The 22,321-nt window shown below is 36.3% G+C and overlaps 1 pseudogene; it reads left to right on the top strand.

The window, feature by feature from the left end:
- Positions 1–21,242: 21,242 nt before the first annotated feature.
- LOC137224563 (large ribosomal subunit protein uL30 pseudogene) lies at positions 21,243–21,911 on the top strand (annotated as a pseudogene).
- The last annotated feature ends 410 nt before the right edge of the window (positions 21,912–22,321 follow it).

Below are 22,321 nucleotides of genomic sequence, written 5' to 3'. Positions count from 1 at the left end.
TAAGGATTTTTATATCTATATTTATGAGAGATACTGGCCTATGCTTTTCTTTTTTTCATTGTATCATTATTATATCAACTTCATAAAATATGTTGGGAGACATTCTTCCTTTCCTTAATCTCTGAGAACATTTGTGTGAGTTTGATATTATTTCTTCCTTAAATGTTAGTAATAATTCTTCTGGGCCCAGAGTTTTCTTTGTGAGAAAGTTTTAAATTATGGATTAAGTATAATCAAGCTCAGTTTTATATAAAGCATATATATGTTCACACAGCATATATATTTGTATTTTCATACTGTTTCCGTAAACTTCTAATGCATTTTACATATTCAAAATCTCAAATTTATATCTGAAACACTTCTATCATGTATCTGAATGACCTATAAATAGCCAAAGTAACCCTGCTAAGAAAAAGAAATATTTTCTGAGAATGTCTGAGAAGATTAATTAATTAAACCAATTCTTATTGTATGCCTACTATGTGTCAGGAATTTTGCTAGTTAGCGGTACTACCAGCTGCTCAAAATAGAGTGAAGCTCACAGATAAAAATAAGTTATGGGACATTGTCACACATAGGCACACAAAGGAGATATCTATTAACCCAGCAGGGCTGGGAAGACATCACAGAGGAGTTTGTATCTGGGCTGGACCTTGAAGGACGAATAGGATTTCACCAGCCAGAGAACAGAGGTAGGACTAGGCTGATGGTAGGTTATATGTGAAGGCACATCTGTGGGAAAAAGCCAGATGTAAAAAGAGGGATGAGCTTGGTGTCAGAGGGGAATAGAGTGTTTGGGAGGCAGTAGTAAGAGTTGTTGCTCTAAAGGAATATCAGGACCTTTGGGAAGGACCATTCTTTGCCCCATAATAAGTTGAATTCTATTCATTAGGCAGTCTACAACCACCAAAGGATTTAACCAACACACTGACCTAATTAGAGCTGTCCAATGACAGTTAGTCTGGCAGTGGGATGGAAGACGTATTTGAGTGAGGAAAGACTAGAGAAAGATAAAAACAAATGGTGCATGACTAAACACAATGAAAATTATACAAGTATCAAGGAATAGTTTAAGTTATATGAGAACTAAAAATTCAGTACTCAAGTTCTTTTTACGGTGGAATACTCAAACATTTTTTTCTTTGTTTATCTAACTTCTATCAAGTTGATTCATTTTTATAGCAGGCTTGGAAAGACATCACTGTTTGGATTATAGCAGTCAGCACTCAGTCAGTAAAGCAGAGCCATGACGAGAGCTATGAGATAAGGGGTCTATTACAGGAACTAGATCTTATTAATTGTGCAAGAAGCTAAGTAAGTGAAGAGAAGGGGAAAATGGAAGATGAGAGTCACAATCACTAACTAGCCTTCCTGAAATTCTGGTGGACAAATAATAACATGCAAGGGGGAATGATGAAAAGATGTGTCCAGCCACCATGACACCTTGAATGAGAAGCTGTAGAGAAGTCTACGGAAAGCTTTCCTCTATGTAGCTACCACCTGTGTGAGTTTCAGCCAAATATCAGTGGCCCTGGGGCTGCTATTGGTCAGCAGGGCCAGCGATTGGGAAGAAGATATATAATGTGGAGCAGATGAGAGTGAGGTCAAGCTGAGATCTGCAGGGCAACCTTGCCTCTGACTTCAAAAGGACTTTCAAAGAACAAGTTTTATCATTTTCACTCTGCACCAGAATCTCTTACATGTTCCCCTTTTGGCCAACTCTAACCTGGAACAAGACATGAAAGATGACTTTGGGGAATGTATCTACCCTAACTGGGTTGATCATAGAACAGGTATTACATATAACACTTAAATATGGGATATAATAAGATATAGGACATAAGATCTAAGATATACCAAGCATTATGGAATGCTTGTTTATCTGATAATGTATGTAAGGTATTTAGTCTGGGACTTGATACATAGCAAGTGCTCAGTGAATGCCATGATTATCCCAGAATCTCATCCCTATTTTTAAAGTGTCCTGCACAAAGCAACAGGAAGCACATTGCAGTGTCAATGATTGTGTTAGGTTTGTCAAAAGTATAAACTTGAGAAGAGAGTCCAGGGGCAGCAGGTACTCTTTGTTGCCCACAGTTTTATTCTTATATTTTCTTTATTACCAACAGAACACAAATTTGTTTGTGGTGGCATTGAAGCCCTGAGGTCTGGTTGTGGACCAATGATATGAAAGCCAATGTTCCTGGTAGGGTTTCCCAGACAGCCTCTAAAAAGGTAGGCAGAATCAGGCTCTTTGATTTTCCACTTCTTTTCTTCTGCCTAGAACCCAGGCATGGTCTTCTTGTGACCATGAGGAGTCACACACATGCTAAGGATTGCTGAGCATAAAGCAATTAATCATAACAACACAAAGCAAAAAGAGCTGGAAGAGTAGATCTATCTGCTAAAATAAAGACATTTCCAAAAGAACTGCAAATCACTAGAGGTCAATTTGAAAGCAAAAGGATAAGCAGCTTGCAGTCTGAGGTTAATGAAAAGGATGTTTAAGTGCATCTTTATAATAAAGTTCTCTTAAAAGCGTCATTGTGAGTGTCCTCTTGAAATATTAATTGAGTTCTTGGATGTAGAAATTTCACTTCTCTTCTGCCTTGGGAATATTGAGCTCTTCTTTGCTCAATTATATTTAGGACATGCTCTGAATGAGCAGCTAAAGTCATCTTCACTTATGATTGCTGGTTAGTTATTTGAGTACTCCTGTTGCCCTTCTAGAAATAGTGGGCATTTCAAGTGAAAATAGAGGCCAATAACTGCCAGAAACATTAGACAATTAGGAAGAAAGAGGCACTCAAGGAATTCCAAGGTTCTCAATCCTCATTCAGGTCCTCTGATATTTTTCTCTTTTCCCCAACATTAATGTTCCATCCTAGCTTGTCTTAACTGCTTGCCATTTTCTGAACACAAATGATCCATTTCCATCTCTGTACCATATCTCACACTGTTTCCTTGGTGTCTTAGTCTACTCAGGCTGCTGTAACAATCCCATAAATGACAGAAATTTATTTCTCACAGTTAATGAGGCTGGGAAGTCCAAGATCAAGTTGCTGGCAGATTCAGGGTCTGGTGAGGACCTGCTTCCTGGCTTGTAGACAACCACCTTCTAGCTGGGTGCTCACATGGCCTTTCCTTAGTGTGTGCTAGTAAGGAGAGGGGAGATGGGGAGAAGTGAAGGAGAGGGATGGGGGAGAAAGAGAGCCCTGGTGTCTCTTCTCCTTATTATAAGGGCACTAATCCCATCATGAGGACACCACCCTCATGATATCATCTAAACCTAATTACCTCCCAGAGACCCCACCTCCAAATAACCATCACATTGGGCTTTAGGGCCTTAATATAAATTTGGTGGGGGGGGCACAAATATTTAGTCCATAACACTTGGCATACCCTCACCCACTAGCTTCCCCTAGTAGTAATCATCGGGGAATGATTACTACTAGGGGAAGTAGTAATATCAGTTCAGGCTACTTACTATATCAAGCTCTGGATTATATGCATAAATCAATTTAATTCTCAGAACTGGCTTACAAGATAGGTATTGTTATTACCTTTATAAATGGTAAAATGATATCCTGAGAGGTTGAGACTTTTCTGAAGATCAGCTAGCATGTTTTCAAGCCAGGGTTCCATTCTAGGTGCTATAAAGCACCACAGCAGGTGCTTTAAATGAATTGCTCCCAAATTGTGGTTGTTGGACCAGCAATATCAGCATCACCTGGGAACCAAAGTGCTTGGGTCCTACCCCAAACTCACTAAATGAGAAGCATTGTGGGAGGAGCAGAAATTTGTGTTCCAACAAGCTTTTCAAGAGATTCTGATTCATGCTCAGCTAGAGAATTACTGCTCTAAATAAGGGTGAGAAAGGAATGATACATAATTGGTTATTTATTAGTGGACCAGGTTGTTTGCATGTTAATATTGGGTATATATTGATGTGAACAATATTCATCAGATGTGTTATTATGTTAATACAGGCACCTGTGACTCAAAACTACTATATGAAAAACCTCCCCATCCTCCTAGGTCTAGTTTAAATCTGACTTCTTCTGTAAAGGTATTTTTTGTTTGTTTGCTTTTTTTTTTTTTGCCTTCACTTCTATTTTGCTTGTCTTATACATGGTCAACATGAAGTATCATCTAGGACTTCCCTGGTGGTGCAGTGGTTAAGAACCCGCCTGCCAATGCAGGGGACACGGGTTCGAGCCCTGGTCTGGGAAGATCCCACATGCCACGGAACAACTAAACCCATGTGCCACAACTACTGAGCCCACATGACACAACTACTGAAGCCTGCAGGCAGCAACGAAGGCCCAACACAGCCCAAAATAAATAAATAAAAATATCATCTATTCATCTCCTTCAGGGTTGGAACTACCTTCCATGTTTTGACTCAGTACAGCAATAAGCATTGTCTCATGTATACTATTTGCTCTATAAACATGTTGGATTAATAAATCTGTTTCTATTTACAGAAATGCTTTACTTGGTTCCTTATACTTGAAATTCTGCACCAGAAAAATCTGTGATCATACACACAAAAAATCTAATGCTTCTCTCCCTTTTCACTCTGGTGTATATTTATGTTGAACAATTGCTAGCTTGCAATAGAGAGGAGCATCCCATTTGTATAAAATCCATAGGTAATTCCCAAATGTAATATTAAATTGATGGATAACACATAACAGTTTAAAATGCCCAAGCATTAAAGAATAGGAGGGATGAAGAAGGAAATGAGGAAATCTGAGAAATATATATTATTTTTGGAAGAATTGCACATTGGCCACATGTTGAATTGGCTTAGGATCAAGTGAATAAAGACATCTCTGACAATGCTGTTACTTTTTATTTGCCTCCTGTTTGCCTGTTTTCCAGTCCACCCATAACACTGCTTTCAATGTTACTTAATAAGATAATATTAAGAATTTGGTCCAATTAGAAATAAAGATTGACAGACCCTGGTGTATCCAAATAAGTTTGTACTAGTTTGTACTAGTACTGAAGTATACTCCTGCATACATGTTCCGCACCACTGGTTTCTGTGGTTAAGTGATCCTTCATCCACCTGATATATCTTTGCATCCTAAGCAGGGTCTAGAAGTACTAGCCAAGGAGTACTGTCTTTGCAGCCCCCTTGGTACTACAAATTCAGTGGGATGCAATAGATGTTGCTGACATCCGTGATTCTCAGGTGACCAAAGCTACTATGGAGACTAAAAGCCAAGGGTCCAAGTGACTGCATAAACTGTGATGCTTGCTACCTTACCCGGATCTCCAAGAAAAAAAAGAAAGAAAATCCTGATTTGTAGAATTTACTGGTTTCAAGGCATCAACTTGAACAAGTGCATAATCAACTCTCCAGCATACTACTGGGCTAAACAGAAATGGACTTAAAAAAAAAATTTAAGAATCAACCCCAATTTTTGCTTCCCATGCTTTAATAGAAATTAGGGACTTAGCAACAATACACACCATATTACAAATATCATCTTTTGATTTCAAATGTCATCCTAGACCAGTCAATACAAGAATTGAAGGTTGAAATTGAGAGAAATCTCCTTAAATGTGTATTTCAGTTTTGTCTCAGATAGGTACTTATCTCCAAAAACTAATTTTTCAGTTCCTTTCTCTCTTGAAACCCAAATTTTACCACAATCTTTGATATATTCAGAATCAATAGAATCATGTTTTGTCCTCCAGCCAATATTTGGGCACAAAACTTTCAGATACAGTTTTTGTGATGGTGCAGGAAGAGATGGGGATTCGGTGCAGGAGAGCATTTCTTATTTTAGTCTAAGTTCAATGAAAGCTCTTAAACTGTGTAAACTTTGGATTTAGATGAATGAGTCTGACCAATGAAATTTGGTGCATATTTTAAACAGAAGGAAAGGCTGTAATGATAGTAGAGGTTATTTTGGATATGATAAAACTAGTGATAAATTTTCTTATATAACAGCTGTAATCATCTGAGAAATAGGAGGACATTCTTTGTCTTAATTTTTTGCTCTAAATAAAGAAGAAATATTTTGTCTTTTGTCTTGAAATATATATAATCCTTTTTGTACTGAGTAGATAACTTTCTGGAAATTGATATACGAGCATAGAAATGTAAACCTTATTAAAAATTAAATTTCTTTTGTTAGTTTACTACCAAACCTGTAATCATAAAAGAAAAAAATCAAAAGATGCAGACCAGCAGAAAGAACATAATATTGGTGCATATACTTTCAGATACTTTAATGTATTGCTATTTTTGTTACCTGATTTTTTTCCCTTAAAATATGTTTACATGTCAATAAGTACATATTACCACATGACTTTAACTGAATTTACAGCCTTTCATTATGTGGGTGTACCCTAACTTAACCAATCCCTTTTGTTGGATCTTTATATTATTACAAATTTTTCTATTACATGCTATAATATCCACATGACCATAATCTTTATAGGTTAATTTTTCTTCATATTTTATATTTATTTTCTTATAAAATACATCTAAAATTATTTTCTTAGTATAAAGAGGTAGAATTACTGTATCAAAGTTAAGAAATACTACTGGAATTATTTCCTAAAAAATAGATGTGGAATTTTAGGTCAAAGGTCAAACATGTTATCCTGACTTCTTAAACATATCACCAATTACTTTCCCAAAACTTTGGACCAATTTATATGACCATCAGGAGCTCATCACACATGACGCAATGCCCTTCTCAACCACAATTTCTTTTTATACATTTTCCTAACATAACTAGTAAAACATTAAATTAAAATTATTTCTCTTTATTTGTACAAGGAACGTCTTTTAAAATGTTGTTAGCTATTGGGTCTTTTTTATGTTAAGTAGGATGTATTTGTTACCTATTACAACCTTAAAATTATTGCAGATTTAGCCACTTAACACAACACTAATTTATGATCCCACAGTTCTGTAGGTCAGGAGTCTGGTGAGCTCAGCTGGTTCCTCTGACCTGGGTTTCGCAGGCTGAGATCAAGTTGTTGGCAAGCTGGACTCTTATTTGGAGACTCTGCAGGCGAGTCTGTTTCCAAGCTCGTCCAGGCTGTTGATAGAATTCAGTTATTTGGGCTTTAGGGCTGAGGTCTCTGTTTCCTTGCTGGCTATCAGCCAGGAGCCTCTCTCACCTCCTTAAATCCACCTGAATTCCTCATCATGTTGACCCTCCATCTTCAAGGCAGTGACATCCTGTTAAGTCCTCTTCATGCTTTGAATCTCTCTGAATTCTGCTGCATCTCTTCTGCCTCCAGAAAGTTCTCTGCTCTTATGGACTCATGTCATTAGATTGGACTCACTTGCATAGGACAAGCCAGGATAATATCCCTGTTTTAGGTCTGTAAACTTAATTATACTTGCAAAGCCCCTTTTGCCATGTAAGGTGTATTAGTCAGTATTCTCCAGAGAAACAAACAACAGGAGATATAAATCTATATCTGTATCTGTGCATATATATAGATCTATCTATCACCTGTCTGTCTATCTAAGTCAAAGTCCTTAGAACAAGGGAAGCTGTTGTTATAAATCCTAGTCCTACTGCATCAATCAGTGAGGCAGAAAAAAGGAGCAAATTCCTCCTTTGCCTTTTTTTTGTGTGTGTGTGACGATGTTAATGGCAATTGTTGATAATGAAATAAGAATAATAACACACTAAGAAATTGAAGGGTCTTAAAGAAAATAAGATTGTAATTTATCTTGTCCTCTCTGCATGCTGAATTACCAGTTTTAATAATCTTGTCTCTAAATTAACTTACTATTTTACTCAATGATTAGGTATAAGAGGCATGGAATAATTATAAACTATATTATTGGTGTTATAATTAGCATCATTAATTTTTTCTTGGAAAAATCATACAGTGACTCTAATGCAATTTCTTTTTCTTTTTAACATCTTTATCGGAGTATAATTGCTTTACAATGGTGTGTTAGTTTCTGCTTCATAACAAAGTGAATCAGTTATACATATACATATGTGCCCATATCTCCTCCCTCTTATGTCTCCCTCCCTCCCACCCTCCCTATCCCACCCCTCTAGGTGGTCACAAAGCACGGAGCTGATCTCCTGTGCTATGCGACTGCTTCCCACTAGCTATCTATTTTACGTTCGGTAGTATATATATGTCCATGCCACTCTCTCACTTTGTCACAGCTTACCCTTCCCCCTCCCCATATCCTCAGGTCCATTCTCTAGTAGGTCTGTGTCTTTATTCCCATCTTACCCCTATGTTCTTCATGACCTCTTATTTTTTTCTTAAATTCCATACATATGTGTTAGCATACGGTATTTGTTTTTCTCTTCCTGACTTACTTCACTCTGTATGACAGACTCTAGGTTCATCCACCTCACTACAAATAACTCTATTTCATTTCCTTTTATGGCTGAGTAATATTCCATTGTATATATGTGCCACATCTTCTTTATCCATTCATCCGATGATGGATACTTAGGTTGCTTCCATGTCCTGGCTATTGTAAATAGAGCTAAATGAACATTTTGGTACATGACTCTTTTTGAATTATGGTTTTCTCAGGGTATATGCCCAGAAGTGGGATTGCTGGGTTGTATGGTAGTTCTATTTGTAGTTTTTTAAGGAACCTCCATACTGTTCTCCATAGTGGCTGTATCAATTTACATTCCCACCAGCAGTGCAAGAGTGTTCCCTTTTCTCCACACCCTCTCCAGCATTTATTGTTTCTGGATTTTTTGATGATGGCCATTCTGAGCGGTGTGAGATGATATCTCATTGTAGTTTTGATTTGCATTTCTCTAATGATTAATGATGTTGAGCATTCTTTCATGTGTTTGTTGGCAAGCTTTATATCTTCTTTGGAGAAATTTCTATTTAGATCTTCTGCCCATTTTTGGATTGGGTTGTTTGTTTTTTTGTTATTGAGCTGCATGAGCTGCTTGTAAATTTTGGAGATTAATCCTTTGTCAGTTGCTTCATTTGCAAATATTTTCTCCCATTCTGAGAGTTGTCTTTTGGTCTTGTTTCTGGTTTCCTTTGCTGTGCAAAAGCTTTTAAGTTTCATTAGGTCCCATTTGTTTATTTTTGTTTTTATTTCCATTTCTCTAGGAGGTGGGTCAAAAAGGATTTTGCTGTGATTTGTGCCATAGAGTGTTCTGCCTATGTTTTCCTCTAAGAGTTTGATAGTGTCTGGCCTTACATTTAGGTCTTTAATCCATTTTGAGTTTATTTTTGTGTATGGTATTAGGGAGTGTTCTAATCTCATACTTTTACATGTAACTGTCCAGTTTTCCCAGCACCAGTTACTGAATAGGCTGTCTCTTCTCCACTGTATATTCTTGCCTCCTTTATCAAAGATAAGGTGACCATATGTGCCTGGGTTTATCTCTGGGCTTTCTATCCTGTGCCATTGATCTATATTTCTAGCTTTGTAGTATAGTCTGAAGTTAGGGAGCCTGATTCTTCCAGCTCCATTTTTTGTTCTCAAGGTTGCTTTGGGAATTCGGGGTCTTTTGTGTTTCCATACAAATTATGAAATTTTTTGTTCTAGTTCTGTGAAAAATGCCAGTGGTAGTTTGATATGGATTGCATTGAATCTGTAGATTGCTTTGGGTAGTATAGTCATTTTCACAATGTTGATTCTTCCAATTCAAGAACATGGTATATCTCTCCATCTGTTTGTATCATCTTTAATTTCTTTCATCAGTGTCTTATAATTTTCTGCATACAGGTCTTTTGTCTCCTTAGGTAGGTTTATTGCTAGATATTTTATTCTTTTTGTTGCAGTGGTAAATGGGAGCATTTTCTTAATTTCACTTTCAGATTTTTCATCACTAGTGTATAGGAATACCAGAAATTTCTGTGCATTAATTTTGTATCTTGCTACTTTACCAAATTCATTGATTAGCTCTAGTAGTTTTCCGGTTATATCTTTAGGATTCTGTATGTATAATATCATGTCATCTGCAAACAGTGACAGCTTTACTTCTTCTTTTCTGATTTGGATTCCTTTTATTTCTTTTTCTTCTCTGATTGCTGTGACTAAAACTTCCAAAACTATGTTGAATAATAGTGGTGAGAGTGGGCAACCTTGTCTTGTTCCTGGTCTTAGTGGAAATGGTTTCAGTTTTTTACCATTGAGGACGATGTTGGCTGTGGGTTTGTCATATATGGCCTTTATTATGTTGAGGAAAGTTCCCTCTATGCCTAGTTTCTGCAGGATTTTTATCATAAATGCGTGTTGGATTTTGTCGAAAGCTTTCTCTGCATCTATTGAGATGATCATATGGTTTTTCTCCTTCAATTTGTTAATATGGTGTATCACGTTGATTGATTTGCGTATATTGCATATATTGAAGAATCCTTCCTGGAATAAAGCCCACTTGATAATGGTGTATGATCCTTTTAATGTGCTGTTGGATTCTGTTTTCTAGTATTTTGTTGAGGATTTTTGCCTTTATGTTCACCAGTGATATTGGCCTGTAGTTTTATTTCTTTGTGACATCCTTGTCTGGTTTTGGTATCAGGGTGATGGTGGCCTTGTAGAATGAGTTTGGGAGTGTTGTTCCCTCTGCTATATTTTGGAAGAGGTTCAGAAGGATAGGTGTTAGCTCTTCTCTAAATGTTTGTTAGAAGTCGCCTGTGTAACCATCTGGTCCTGGGCTTTTGTTTGTTGGAAGATTTTTAATCAGTTTTCTCCTTTGCCTTTTGTTTTATCCCAGTCCTCAATGGATTAGCTGATGCCTACCCATATTGGGGAGGGGAATCTATTGTACTTTACTGAGTCCATCTATTCAAATGCTAATCTCATCCAGGAATACTCTCATAGACAGAGAAATAATGTTTAATCTGGGCACTCCATGACCAGTCAAGGTGACACATGAAAATAACCATCACATTAGGTAAAATATTTATTGGTTCCAAGGCTTAGGGTGTGGATATTTGGGGGCCCATTCTGCCTACCACACCATACAAGGCCTCCACTATTTGGCTTGCCTGCTGCATTCCTTAACTCTAGAGCAGGAACATGATGTTTTTGTCTTTTGTAACTAAGGGAGAGTGTTCACAAACATCTGTAATAAGAATTATTACTTATATTATTTACTTATAAATGAACATATTCAAACATACTCAAAAATAGAGTGAAGAGTCAGGAGAAATCCATGTACCCATCACCCAACTTCAACAATGCTCAGTATTTTACCAATCTTGATACATCTATTTGTTCACACTCTGAATTTTTGTTTTGATGTATCTTTTGTTGGAGGAAAATATCTTTATTTGTGAAGACTAATTAAGCTTCATTTTGGGGGGAATTGTAGTAGTTTCATATAATACAAATTAAAGAACAAACAGTTAATAATCTAACGAAGCAAAAAGGATACTAGTGCTTTCCTCTCATTTAGTTGGGGGTATTAAAGTCTTGCCTAATTTACATAATTACCATTATGATTCATTGATATTTTGTATTAATTGTCTCACAATATAGGATTCTCTTATTTTATTCTTGTGCCGGTACATAAGGGAAAGCTGAATGAAAGGGAATGGGAGAAATAGTCAGCTTTTCTCAGAGAATTTAAGAAATGAAACCCAGATTGCACATTTCTGCTTTTTTTTTCCCCTCTCTTTTCTCTCTATGCCAAGCCTTGGGTATTTGCAGGGTAAGTTGTAATAGAAGATATTTTACTATAATAACATGATTAGTTACCATCATTGGGCAGCATGGAGGTATAAATAGACCAAAATCCATGTATAATCCAAAAATAACATTTCTGTATTTGCAATGTGCTTTCATATCATATTTAACTGAGCATGTGCTGATGTTCTGGGAATTTGGTTGGAACAAAGTAATAAAGTACACCATAAAAATCTGGCTTCAGTCTGCGGACACCTGGCTCCGAGACTGGTGGAAGGGATTCCTCTTTCCAAGTGTTACAGTGAAGACAAAAATCATGACCAACTGTTTCATTTAAAAATCTCTTCTCTATGTAAATATTTTTTAGATTAAACTACATATAAAATATTGTTTAGAGAATCATCCTCAAATTTATCATGTTACAAAACTGTACTATCTTATTCCTTTTTTCCCCCATTTTAGAGAGTGATACATTCCTCTTTTACAACAAACACTTGTGCTTTTTTAAAAAAAAATTACTGGAGTATAGTTGATTTACAATGTTTTGTTAGTCTCTGCTGTACAGCAAAGTGAATTGGTTATACATATACATATATCCACTTTTTTAAAGATTCTTTTCCTATATAGGTCATTACAGAGTATTGAGAAGAGTTCCCTGTGCTCTACAGTAGTTCTTTATTAGTTATCTATTATATATATAGTAGTGTGTATATGTTGAACACTTGTGCTTTTAATTCCAAACTTTCTCATCTCCTCTGGAACTATGCTCCATTAAGTATCACTTTTTTTTTGCCTCTATCGAGCCTTCTTACATTTTCAATCACTCATTTAATTTCACCATCACTTACAAATATGATTCACTTCTGTCTGAGAAACCAAATCTCTCTATTTCTTTTTTGCCTTTACCAATGAATTTCTTAAATATCCACTTCATCAGCAGTGATGTGGTTTTAAATTTGTTCTAATTTGTTTTCTGTCCCCATCAGATTTACACAGCATTCTTCACAACCCCCAACAACTTACTATTCCCTGAATCCAGCCATTTTTTCAGTTGTCATATTCTTTAACCTTCAGTATTAATTGACACCACTAACCAATCCACCTACCCATCCTTTCTTTGCCGAAATCTCTCCTTTGTGTCGCTTCAGACATGTTCTTATCTTGTTCTTATGCTACTCCTCCAACTACTCTCTTTACTTTTTTCACGTGTGGTATCCATTTAGATATGGGAGTCCAAGGAACATCTATTCCTTGTTGCTTCCTTTTCTCTGTGTTTTGAGCTCTCCTCCTGGACAATATAATTCCATGGCTTCAACTTTACTTTCTGTGTAAACGGCTTCCAAATCCACATTTATACTCCTGAATTTTCCTCCAAAGTTCAGTCTCAATTTTCCAATTTCTGGCTTGACATTTCTGTCTGGATATCCTTCTAGCACATTCTGTATAGCAATTCAAAGAACTGAACTTCTTGTCTTCCCTTCTAAATCTGTTTCTATCACCATTTCCCATTTTTAGTACAACTACTACCTTGTCATTTAGGCTCAACATATCAAGGTCACCTTTGATCCCCATTGTTCCTGTCTCTTGTCAAAACATCCAATGTTAATAAGCCTGTCTGAGTGTATACCCATAATGAGTGTCTCTCTCTCTCTCCACAAATTAAATATCATTTAATCGCTCACTTCCGATTCCATGAGCTCTTTTATATTTCAGAACCCTATTACATTTGACTAGGAACATTGCAAAAATATGTTAGCTTTTCTCTCCCACCTACTCTACCAGGTTAGCTTTTGAAGTCTTGCCAGTTTAATCTTTCTTCAATTTAGTTTTTATAATGTCATCCTCCGGTTCAAATCATCAATGACTCTCTTTTGTTAAAGCAGCAGTTCTCAGCTGGTTCTGCTTACCTCACCCCACCCCCAACCCCAGCTCGGGATCATTTGGCAATATTTGCAGCCATATTTGACTGTCATAACTAGGGCAGGGGGTGCCTAGAGTGCTGTTAAATATCCTACAGTGCACAGGACAGCTCCCTATAGAAAAAAATGATCTGGCTCCAAATGTCAATTGTACTGAGGTTGAAAAACCCTGGTCTAAAGAATAATAGATGAATAATTAACTTGTCCTCATCTACACTTCATTTATAACTCCATGGAATTTTTACAAGTTTTCCTCTTCTCCATTTCCCACCTTTGGGTCTTTGCTTATACATTTTCCTCCCTCATTGGTGTTTACTTTTCTTACCTTGTCTTCTCATTAAACAAAAATCCCAATACCATCCATCTCTCGGTGTTCAGCTTTATTGCTATATCTTTCATAGGACCCCATAATAATCCCAGTTGAAAGTGATGATCCTTTTTCCTGAATCCTGATGAGGATTTTTTGGTGTGTGTCTGTCTTACCATTACTTGCTGTTTAATAGTTATTTATATAAATGCTTTCAATATTTATTAACCTTTACATTTATTTAAATAAAAACTTTATTGAGCTATAATTCACATGCCATAAAATTCACCCTCATAAGTATACAGTTAAGTGGTTTTTAGTATATTCACAGAATTGTGCACCTATCACCACTATCCAATTTCAGAACATTTTCATCACCCCCAAAAGAAAGCCATACCCATTAGCATTCACTCCCCATTTCCTCCCTCCCCCAGTCCCTGACAAGCACTAGTTTATTTTCTGTGCCTATGTTTTAGTATTCTGGACACTTCATATGAATGGAATCATATGATAGGTTGTGACTTCTTTCACTTAACAAAGTGTTTTTAGGATTAAAGACTATCTTGGGAAAAGCATGATATAAGATGTCTTATCCATATGACTGGCTTTTCACTTTGTAGTTACTGAGCAGTTTATTCAAGACTTTCCGGGCTTGTTTTATTCATCAACCCAGTCCCATTCATTTTTGATCTTTCAGAAATATGTTAATATTTCTTGTTTGTTGGCAAAACACCCTCCCAACCATTTCCTTACCACATTATCTTCTCTGTAATGACTTTATTCCTTTTCATACTTTTTTTATCATCAGGGTTTGTAAAGTATTAGAGAAAAATATGTGAACAAATCTGCCATCTTTACAGAATTTTAAAGGCAAGAAAATTATCCTTTCTTGTTCAAATTTTCAAGTTCAGCTATGGCATTTGTGGAACAATTAATGCCATTAGTCAGGCTCTATTAACTATGATTTATGTTAAACCATAGTTTATGTTAAAATTGGGATCTGGCAAAAATGAGTGTCAAGTATATGGTGTTGATGGATATAATTAGGCTTCTCTGAGTGGACAAAAATACTTAGAGCAAGAATTAAAGTGTCTATAAAGTATTTGTATATGAGGATCTTGCTAATATAACCAAATTGGGCTTGAGGTCAGTACAAAATAATGTGTAGTCTGCGTTCTAACATTTTATTTTATTTTATTTTTATTTTTTGAGTATAGTTGATTTACAATGTTGTGTTATTTTCAGGTGTCCAGCAAAGTGATTCAGTTATACATATACATATATCCACTGTTTTTTAAATTCTTTTCCCATATAGGCCATTACAGAGTATTGAGTAGAATTTCCTGTGCTATACCAGAGGTATTTATTAGTTATCTATTTTACATATAGTAGTGTGTATATGTCAATCTGCGTTCTCCCATTTTAAAAGAAATGCAAATTTTAAACTTTTAACTGTGCACTCCATGGCTTCTTGAGATCATTTGGATTATTGGGTAAAAAAGCATTTCAGGCAGAGGGAACATTAAGCACAAAGCCCTCCCTGAACAAGGGTCTTGCTGTTTTGTTGAAAGAATAGTGATGAAGCCAATTGAGTTAAGGTGGGATGAAAGAGTAGGGGGAGATGTAGTCAGAGAAGAAATGTGGATCAGATCACATAGGTCCCCATATATCACGGTAAGGACATTTAACTTTTATTCTGAGTGACCTGGGGAGACATTGAAATTTGTGAGTAGAGGAATTAGATTATATTTTAATAGAATCTCTATCTCTGCAGTTTGGAGAATATGCTGAATCTGGACAAACATAAAAAACAGGGAAGGCAGTTAAGGGGTGACTGTAATAATACAGGCAAAAATAATTGTGTCTTGGACTGGGTTGATGTGTGATAAACAACCAGATTCTGGATATGTTCTGAAGATAGAGCAAATAGAATTTACTGACAAATTTTGTGTAGAGTTTAAAAGAAGGAAAGACATCAAGGAGGATGCCTGGAGTGTTTGGTTGATAACTAAAAGGATGGTGTTGCCACTATATATGATGGAAAAGACTGGAGAGGGACAGGTCTGGAGTTTGGGGGAGAGGGGATGATAGGTAGTTATCAGGAGTTGGGTTTTAGTCATTTTGTTTGAACTGCCTTCCAAGTGGATTTGTTGGGCAGTCATTTGGAATTCAGAGGAGAGATTCCGATTGGGGATGTAAATTTAGGAGTCATTAGTGTGTGGATAGTACTTACAGCCCTGAGACTGGATGAGATCAACTACAGGAAAAGTGTAGATGAAAGAGAAGCAATCAAGGACTGAATTCTGGAGCACTCCAGAATCTAGACATCAGGAGATAAGGAAGAACTGGCAAAGGATGCAGGAAAAAAGGCAAGTGAGCGTGGAATCTAGCTCCTTATTAGATAGTGTAGGGACAGGAGTCCTACATGCTTGTTCAGATTGTATCCTTTTCTAGCACCTCATCCACAGGAAGCAATAATCTGTACTGACTAAATAAATAAAACAATGTTGTCACTGCATCGATAGCTTGTATATGAAGCAGAGAGCAGAGAGGAAGAGTCTTCCTTTTCACATCCATGTGCCTCTTCCAGATGTCCTCCTGTTATTCTAACACTGGTGGCTCTAGCCCTGAAAGGCAGCAACTGATAATTCCTTTATTCTTCTAGATCATGCAGGACAAGGTGTTGTGGGGACCAGCTTCTCCTGTGCTTCTTCTAAGACTCATGGAAGATAATCAGCCTGCGTGTGCATTTTCAGGGAGGAAGAGAGGGCTTAGGTCTTTTATTCTATGCTTTCCACATTTTCTTTTCTCTCGGTCCAACACACTGTCCTAGTTGATGCTTTTGTGTTTTGGAAGAGAGTCACTTATGCCCTCTCAAAGAGACATCCACAATTGCATCAGTCTTCTGAGCACTCAACTTAGCACCACTTGCAGCACCGACTACCCCAACAAAGAACCCCATGAGTCATTTTCGTCCTGTTACTCTGGTAATATTGTAATATGGGTAGAACAAAGTGATTTCCTTGGTGATGCCTAGAAACTGTGTATGTTGACCTAGTTACAAATGTTCTCTGCATGGTGCAATACTACACAGCATGGAAGATTTATTCGAACATATATTTTAGAGTAAAATGATATAATGAAAAATAAAACTCAGAATTTTACTTTCAAAGTTTTTGCCAAAGGAAAAAATAACAAATTCAATTCATGAGGCTCATAATTCTCAATAAAAAGGCATAGAAAATATAAGAGAATACATTTTTGAGCTTTAGTTTGCAACAGTTCACATACTACTGTGACCATTCTTAAAGTTGTTGGAGAGATGGTGATGACAAATATGTTAGCTTAGAAATAAGCAGTGTATTCAGGCCATCAACTGACTGAGGCAGATCCAAATTTTGAAGGAAAAAAAAGCAAAGCAAACCAAAGGAAATGTTATCTTCAGAAGAACCAAACCACTGTCCTTCAATTGCTTGCATTGTTATGAAGACGTCAAGCATCCTTGTGATCATGGCTTAGAACATCCTTCCATTTACTGCTTTAAAAGTTGCTAAAGTGTGAAAGTAAACTACCTAGAGTGGTGGGATAGGGATGGTGTGAGGGAGGGAGACGCAAGAGGGAAGAGATATGGGGACATATGTATATGTATAATTGATTCACTTTGTTATAAAGCAGAAACTAACACACCATTGTAAAGCTATTATACTCCAATAAAGACGTTAACAAAATAAAACAACAAAAAAATAAAGATATTATTTTGCTTACCAAAAAACAAAACAAAAACAAAAACAAAAACTAGATCTGGATTTCTAAATCTACATTAGTATGTTATTGAGCACAAGAATGGTAAATGTGTAAAGCATGTGTCAAATTTCTCAGTTAATCTCTTCACTTCATAAAGGCAACTTTCATTCAAGGAGTCCATAATGAGGGTGAAGTTGCACATTGTTATCTTACTAATTTTGATTTGCAAATTTCTGATGATCAACTTTACATAAATACATGTAATATCATGAGACAAATATGAGAAATAAATATTTCTTTTCCTGTAGATCTTATGCTTTCTAAAATAGGCTGAATGGTTTCCTTTCTCCGATTTAGAAAATGCATTCGGGTTATATTTTAAAAGTAACATTTATGCAATTGGTTACCAATTCTTGATGAAATCTAAGAAAAGAATGGAGCATTTGCATTAGGTCAAAATGATTTTCAAACTTCCTCAAGGTTAATCAAACTTAATCAAAGAGTCTTCTGTCAAATGAGATGCAGACTGAATAAAAGTTCCCATATAGAACAAAATCTTTTTGTGTTTACTTTACACTAACTCATATTTTAATTTATCTTCTCTTCTATACTTTGTTACAAAGTATTCTCAAGCTTTTGGGTTAAATTCATGCATGTCAAATATTGTGCTAAAATTCTTTCTTGGATATAGTTACAACGACTTAAAAAGCCATTTTTCTTTGGTTTTCTTAATTGTCATAAAATCAATGAAAAACGTCAGAAGTTTGGGTTATTGGTTGTCTGAACAAAATGCAATAGAGTGGGTGGCTTAAACAACAGAAATTTATTTTTGCACAGTTTGGAAACTAGAAGTCCAAGATCAAAATGTGGGTCAGCTCTGTTTTGGCAAGAGGGCTTGTAGATGTGGGCTCACATAACTTTCCTTGGTGTGTTTATTTAGAGCAATCTCTCTATTTTCCTCTTCTTATAAAGCCGCCAATCCTATTGGATCACGACTCTACTTGTATGAATTAATTTAACCTTAATTACCTCCTAAAAGCCCCATCTCCAAATACAATCACAATGGGGGTTAGGGCTTCAACATATGAATTTGCGGGGGACACAATTCAGTCCATAGTCCCAGTGGTTTAGTATCCTGCACAATGTTTCAGTTTCTACAAGCAACATCTACAGAGCATGTACTCTGTACCTGACACTGTGCTAGACCTGGAGTGTTATAAAGATGAAAAAAGAGTCTTCTGCCTAGAAGCTTACAGTCTAATGGGTGAGATTGACGTGTATACCCACAAACATCATAATACCATGTGAGAAGCAAATAGAAATGTGCACATGCTAATTCATCAAAAAATTTCTCTCTATACTGTAGTTCCCATCAGTATATCTTAATTCATGATATATATATATATATATACATATATATTTACATAGTAGAAGTCCATTTTTTTCTGCTCTGACCTCTGATATAGCATGTGTTGTCCATTGAGCCACAAGAAACCTATATTATGTTTTAGGTAGAGCATTTTATTTCTGAGCTGCCTTAGGATCTTGTGCCAGAATTTTTGCTTGTTTCAGTGACTGTGGCCAAGGCTATCCTTGTGGCATCATTTCTCTTCAATCTTTTCTCTTCTTTGATATATATCAGTATGATTTAGAATGCTTAGATGATTGTCACATCCTTGAAAAGTTAATTCATTTCTGCACCAACGTATAGGACTGTTTTTTTTAAATTGAGGGATAGTTGATTTACAATGTTTTGGGTGTACAGCAAAGTGATTTAGTTCTTTTTCAGACTCTTTTCCATTATAGGTTATTACAAGAATACATTGAATACAGTTCCTTCTGCTAGTCAGTAGGTCCTTGTTGGTTACCTATTTTATATATAGTAGTGTGAATCTGTTAATCCCAGATTCCTAATTTATCCCTTCCCTCTCCTTTCCCCTTTGGTAACCATAAGTTTGTTTTCTATGTCTGTGAGACTATTTCTGTATTGTAAATAAGTTCATTTGTATCATTTTTGAGGTTCTACATATAGGTCATATCATGATATTTGTCTTTTTCTGATTTACTTCACATAGTATGATAATCTCTAGATCCAACCATTTTGCCACAAATGGCATCATTTCATTCTTTTTGTGGCTGAGTAATATTCCATTGTATATTTGTTCCACATCTTCTATATCCATTCATCCGTCGATGGACACTTAGGTTGCTTCCAAGTCTTGGCTACTGTAAATAGTGCTGCTATGAATATTGAGGTGCAGGTATCTTTTCAAATTCAAGTTTTGTCTGGATATATGCCCAGGAGTGGGACTGCTGGATCATATGGTAACTCACTTTTTAATTTTTTAAGGAACCTCCATACTATTCTTGATAAGACTGTTTTTAATTGGAGTTGAATCACTTGGCACTTCTGAAGAATATTTTCTCACAGATTTTTGAAATAAAATTAAGCAAGCGTTAAAGTTTTGCAATTGTGTCAATTTCTGTTTTGATGTAAAATGAAATTATGTGTGTCCATACATCAGTGTATTATGTAACTTATGCTTGGTAACCCTTTCATTGGTCACAAATAGTTCTGAAATTGTTGGTATCAAGAGTGGCCAAAAGACCACAGTTAATACACTTTTGAAACCCTGTTTAATATTGATGCCACTATCAGACCTTTTCAAGGCTGTTCTATGGTTAGTTTCCCAAGTGAGGCTGTAAAAGGTCAGGAGTACCCTGAGTTTGCAAGCATTAAGCCTGGCTTTGTCCTACCAGCTTCCTCAGTACTATTGTAAGTGTCGGGGTTTAAAACTCTTTCTATGTGTTTTGCCCTTTTATTTATTTTAGCCAGTGGACACACCTTTTCCTTTTTAAACTGGTATGTCGATAGCCTTTCCTTGTAATAACAGTTGACATAATCCTCTTGAGCTGAAAGAAAACACTATTAAGGAAAACACTGGCTATTTCCAACTTTCTCAGACCTCTGTAAGGAGGAATGCAGGTCTCTACCAGGATCAGGTGGAGACAGAGCTACCAATGGGTACAATTAAGAATTTCAGGTTCTCAGGCAGAATTCTCTGTGCTTGGGATTTACATCTTGGCCCCTAGCCTGGGATGCTGAATTGGAACAATAAAGAGAAATCATTTTTTCACCTGTTGGATTTGCAAATATTTTAAACAAGCAATAACAACCATTGCTGGCAAATACTCAGGGATGTGAACGTTCCCTTACTTCGGTGGTAGGATTCCTCAACTATCCTGGCACCAATTATTTGAATTAAAGTTACTATACATTATATAGCAATTCAAGTTCTTGAAGTCTACCTTACATTAAAAAATTTACACCTGATAAAGGACTATGTGGACATAATGCTGTTTGTAGTATGGTTTGTAGTGTCAAAAAACCATAAACAATTTGAATGTTCATGAGTAGGGAATTGAATAAATCATGGCATATGTGTGTGCATGCACAGGCACACACACATGCGCACACACACTGTAAAATGATGTATTGGGATATATTAATGTCCCAAATGGGATGATTGTTCACAATATACAGTGAGATTAAATAAAGCAAATTCAAAGTAAAGTGAATAATATCAACCTTTAAAAAAACCAAACCTAAAAATAGGTTATGTAGTCCTTTTTTCCAGCTGGAACCATGAAGGGTGCAGAAGAGAAGAAAAGATGGTTCCTGCTGAAACTCCTAAAAAAAGTGAAGGAATTTCACAGAGCTCAAGATCAGGCACCTGAGAAAGAATTTTGCCCAAAAGATGTTTTGAAAGGCAAGGACAAATCTTATATATGAAAAGGTAAGCCCAATCACAAGGAATATGGGCAGATGTACAGAACTGACACAAGAATGGTTAGGATGGCAAGATAAGTTGGCAACTTCCATGTACCTGCAGAACCCATTACTGGCATTTATCATCAGGATCAGTATCCATGGTGTGACTCCAAAGGTCTGAAAAGTGTTGCAGCTTCTTCATCATTGTCATATCTTCAGTGGTACCTTTGTGAAGATCAACAAGGCTTCAGTTAACATGCTGAGGATTGTGGAACCACATATTGCACATAAATTGCCCTGACAGACAACACATTGATTGCTGGCTCTCTTGTTAAATTTGGAATCATCTGCATGGAAGATCTGATTCACGAGATCTATACAGTTGAACAATGCTTTCAAGAAACAAACAACTTCTGCTGGCCCTTCAAATGATCTTTTCCATGAGGTAGAATGAAGATGATGAAGATCATCTATTTTGTAGAAGGTAGAGATGCTGGCAACAGAAAAGATCAAATCAACAGGCTTATTAGAAGGATGAACTAAGGTGTCTACCTTGATTCGTTTTGTAATCTAGTCAGTTAATAAGCAGTGACTGCTTTCAATTTGAAATGTAAAACAAACACCCCCCCCCAAAAAAACCCCAAATTATGTGATTAACAAAAGAAAAAATGGGACAAGTATATATCCAATTCTTCACATGTGTTAACTATGGGAGATATGGGGAATTATTTACTTGTCATTCATTCATTTATTCATTATATTAAAAAAGGGAAGACACAGAGAGTAGAAGAAAAGAGGTAGAACACTCTCCTGGTGTTGGATGTTGGGTGAGAAGAGGGCTGGACACCAATATGTCAGTCAACCTCATTATCTCCTCTGTAAATGGGAGCAGGGGGCTTCCTCTTACTTTTTAAGCACAGAGGTTTGGAGAAGGATGTTGCCTGAGAAGGAAG

Source organism: Pseudorca crassidens, chromosome 5 (assembly GCF_039906515.1).
Source record: "Pseudorca crassidens isolate mPseCra1 chromosome 5, mPseCra1.hap1, whole genome shotgun sequence".
Taxonomy (NCBI): Eukaryota; Metazoa; Chordata; class Mammalia; order Artiodactyla; family Delphinidae; genus Pseudorca; species Pseudorca crassidens.
This window is presented reverse-complemented; position numbering and strand designations above follow the sequence as displayed.